Consider the following 5,000-nt stretch of genomic DNA (forward strand, 5'->3'; position numbering starts at 1 on the left):
CGTTTCATCCCAAGCACACAGACCATCTTCCCAGGCAGCAGGTCTTCGTAACACACACCAATCTATTCCAGGAATCAGGTTTCCATTTCAGGCGCTTCGTTCTTGCAGTAATTTTCATCCCTGAGGATATATTTCCCATTTAAAGCTTCCGTTCCTTATTCCAACATCTTCCCTTTCCGTCTCTCGACACTAAATTTCCTTCCAGGGGCTCCCATCTCAGCATTCCAGCTATCCATATACCTTACTTTACTTCCAGAACCCGGTTTTCAATTGCAGAAACTCGATTACTCATAATTTCAAGTCTTTTGCTCCTATCTCAAGATATCCAGATGAGACTCCAGCTGTGAATTGCAGGAGCCTTTCTCTCAACTCTGGCTACAGTTTACCCTTCATCTTATCACGTGTTAGTTCCAGATCTACGTTTTTAATTCCTGACAGCCGTTTATTATCTCCCATTCCAGTCACCAGGAATTAATTCCAGATAATATCTTTCAATTCCAGGGACTCTTTCACCATTCTAACTTGCAGGTCTTCAATTTCTGGCACCAATGTTAATTCCAGACTTCGGTTTCCAATTCCAGAGACCCTTTCATCATTCCAGGATAAACTTTCCATTTCATGCAACCGTCCCTATTTGAGAGAACTTTTTTTTCGACGAAGAAAAACGACGACTTTTATTATCGAGCAACCAACCAACTTTTAATTTTAAGCATCGACTTTCTGTTTCCAGCAAGATCTTTTCTTGTTGTAAATTGTTTTATCTCGTGTTTTGTAATTGTATCTCTGCACCTGCAGAATTTAACTACCAAACACGGTTAATTTATTTGTTACAGTCGTTTCTATTTTGCGAGCGAAATGCGCGGCTGAGATCACGCACGCACGGTCGGCAGGCGCGCGCGTGCACACGCACATGCACACACACACACACACACACACACACACACACACACACACACACACACACACACACACACACACACACACACACACGGGTGGGACACGTGTGTGGCGGTGCTGTAGTGTCCTCGAGTCTCTCCCTCCTGTACACTAATGTTTTCACTGTAAACAAAGCGGTGACCTTCCTCTGTTTCTTGAGGCGGAATAATATGTTATCAAGCAGGATTTCCACCTACACCTTACACTACTAATTCCTCTTAAATTTCCTGTCTTTCAACGTGTGAATAAAGTTTAGTTCTTCTTTTCATAAACGCTCTCAGACTTCAAGGTTAAAGCAGAGTCCTTCAGTGTGAACATATCTCTTACATAACTTTATGCTTTCTTTCCTTTCATTGCAAAATGTTAAGCTTTCATATAAAATGTATTCACATATGGGGTCACGACCTCAAACTCAATACAAATAATTGATAGGCTAGATTATCTTTTTCGTTTCCAGACAACGCATTACCACTTTCATATTACTTTCTTTTAAAATTCCAGCCACTATTTCCTCTCCAAGAGTTAATTCAATTTTTATTTTCAGACGTTTTCCAGGAGCAAGATTTATTTTCCTCACACGCGCAGTTTAATTTTCGAGGCACTTATTTTATCTTTCAGTCACAACAATGCTTTTCCCAAAGGCTTCCTTTAAATTCCTGTCTACCTCTCGCCTCTCTATTCATACCCAGACAGTCGCTTCACTGTTCCAGACGCAACAGTTTCCACGAAGACACATTTCCTTCCAGGAAGGGAGTTGTTGTCGTAGTAAAGGCGAGGCGGGAGACGCAAAAGGTTAATCTAAGTTAAAACCTTTTCACCAGCGTGAGGTGGAAGATGAATACATTGTCTTGGTGGAGTGACGCTGTCTCCTTGTGGCTGTTTGCTGGCTCATAATGTCCTCCGTTCTCACTCTTGAATATTTGAACTTTTTATCGTGTTACAATATACCTATATATTATATATCAATTATATATATTAATATATTTTGGTAGCAGACTTTATTTTAAGCCTATTTCGTTGAAAACGACAGAAAGTTTTAGATTTATGATTCTAGCACGAATCTTCTCGATATTTCTTATATTTCTATTCACTGAAGCAGGAAGATTAAAAATTAACTCTCCAGAGTTAATTTTTACTTATTATTTGGCTATGACGCCTTGTGATGCGTTTCGTAAGGTCTCTCCTCACATTCTCAAAGACAAATTCTTCTGACTGATGAAGATTAAGCCACCCAAAAGGTGGCACGGGCATGAATAGCCCATAAAAAAAATTTGTGTAGCTCCTGATTATATCCTCTAGTGGTGAGGTGGTAGGTGACATGGATGAATGACATACATGGGGTATTAAATGTATGCGGCATTAAAGTAATGCAAGTTACAGCCCCGCTCCTGTGCCAGGTAAGTCCACAACGGGCTCACCGTAGCCCGTGCTACTTGCAACTTTTGTTCCAAGTAGCAAATCTTAAACAACATAAAGTAATGGGGCATTAATGGGGTAGTAAATTAAGAGTGTGACATGTTGGCAGTTTATGTTCGGGTTGCTGCCGTTCCTGTTGCAGGGTCGTTCAGTCCACCTTCCGCACTGGTCCGGGGTCTTGAAGTGGGTAGAGTGTAACTCTATATTATCTGGTTATTGATCTCAGCAATCATAACGTTGGCATGTATATAAATAAAATACACCATAACGTTGACGAATATGGAGACAAAAATACACCAAAACTTTAGCGAATATAGAGATAACATCACTGTAACGTTGGCCTATATACAGATAAAATGTGCATTAATGCTGGCCAATATATAGATAAAATACACAATAATGTTGGCCAATATAGGGATAAAAATACTTTCAATTTCAATTTTGAAAGCAGATAACACTTGCAAGAAAAAATGAAATGCAATATAACCTTTATAAGAGAGAGAGAGAGAGAGAGAGAGAGAGAGAGAGAGAGGGGAAGGAAGGGGAGGGAAGGGGAGGGAAGGGAAGGGAAGGGAAGGGAAGGGAAGGGAAGGGAAGGGAAGGGGAGGGAAGGGAAGGGGAGGGAAGGGAAGGGGAGGGAAGGGAAGGGGAAGGAGGAGAGAAGAGACTGGTGAACAAAGTTATTGAGCCTGAATATATCTGCTAGAGTCCCGCCAAAAGTTTCATGTTTTCGGTGGCTGTTGTCTGTCCTCCGCTCCTCGTGTTTTTCAGTCATTTTTCTCGTGTCCTAAACTCTCTTGTCATCTTCACAGACTCCACTCTTGTTATTCCTTCATTTATTTGTACTTGTATTTGCATTTTATTTGCGTTTGACGCATTTATATGTGCGCGCGATATTTTATTGTGTTTATCCGTCTGTGCTCACCCATCAGTGGGGTGTATGCCTCGTTCAACCTCTCCTCCTGTTAGTACGTCGCATTTTGACGTATACTCCACCTAAGGCCAGCAATCGTCGCACTAGAAAATGGTGCGATCATATAACCTGTCCTCCTACAGACAACGTCGCTTTTCGCTCCTATGCATTACTAAGGCCTAAAATTTTCGTACTAGAAAATGAAAGCGGCTCGCGAAAGTGACGTACTGTCCCGTTTTCTGTTTTGGGTCCTCTGGTTGGTTAGTTTAGGACACTTTAGTACGACATTTTCTTGACGTTGGGAAACGTTAGGAGAACAGTCTGGCCTACGAAGCTCTGTTAGGCTTTTCGCGTCACATGGTCGTAGGCCTAAATTACCGTTGAAGTTCGCCACGTGAGGTGCTTCATTATTTGCACCAATTATTTTTGGTAATTAAAGATTACTTATTTTTAGTATATAATTGTTCATGTCGAGGCAAAGATTGTTTATTTGAACGAAATATTTTTGTTGTATAGTCAAAGATTGCTTATTGAACATGAGAATTATGGAAACTCCAGAAAGTCTGTTGGTCAACACACAAGAACTATGGAACGTACAGAAGGATTATTGGTTCATTGATTGTTTGATTGATGAAGACTGAGCCACCCAAGAGGTGGCACGGGCATGAATAGCCCGTGTTAGATTTTTTATAGTAAATGAATCAGGCTGCTATCGCGGGGGAGGATACTGCTTGACAGTATTTATGAGGGTCTCCAGCTGCTGGACACCTTTTATGACCAGAAGAGTGGCAGTGTTGATGGCTTTAGATTGGTTACTGCAAGGTTCAGGGACTCCTGAAGCTCTTCTAAGGTCGTTGGTTGCTTGACATTCCAGGAGATAGTATTTTACTGGAACTTCTTTTCAACTGCTCATAAAACGGAGGAAAGTGTCCTGAAAGATATTATTGATAGGAACGTTATCCCTACAGACAAAAATCAGAAAATACAATTGACAGTTTACTACAAAAACAAAAAAAGACCAACCTACTCATGAAGAACTCCCCAGACACCAAAGAGAACGCCTTGAAGGAAACCAACGTCGTTTATGCCTTCACATGCCCACTTGGGGACTGTAAGCCCCAAAGAACTCAGTATATAGACAAGACAACAACGTCTCTTTCTGGGCGATTAACTATGCACAAGCAACAGGGCTCCATCAAGGAACATATAATCTCCTCCCACAACCAGACCATCACCAGAGAAATCTTCATGCAGGTCGGTGTTCCATCCCCGACCGTCCAAGTGGTTGGGCACCATTCTTCTTCTACTTCTTGATGGTAGGCGCAGCTTGGATAAAGGGTTTATCCTCCCGCTGGCTACACGAGTACCGCTGTACCGAGTCTCTGTAGGACCGAGTGAGGACTGTCATATCGGGGCAGTGTAAGAGCTGAGGCAGTATGGGGCTCACAACACCATACATACACTCCCATACCTTGGGACAAGGGCCTTATTGAGATTCAGATCTTACTGTTTATATAGGAAATTGTAAAAATTATAATGTTGACTTACTACTCTACATTCTATCCCAAAGCCTCGTGGACTGTTGACAAAAACATAATTACATCCTACACTAGGAAAAGACAGTCATACAACCACAGACCCACTGCCAGAGGAACAAAGTCAGAGTTTTTAATTAATAAATTAATTAGAATAAGTATTTATACAGTACGATCTGAATTTTGTTAGAAGAACAGCA

Source organism: Procambarus clarkii, chromosome 18, assembly GCF_040958095.1.
Source record: "Procambarus clarkii isolate CNS0578487 chromosome 18, FALCON_Pclarkii_2.0, whole genome shotgun sequence".
NCBI lineage: Eukaryota > Metazoa > Arthropoda > Malacostraca > Decapoda > Cambaridae > Procambarus > Procambarus clarkii.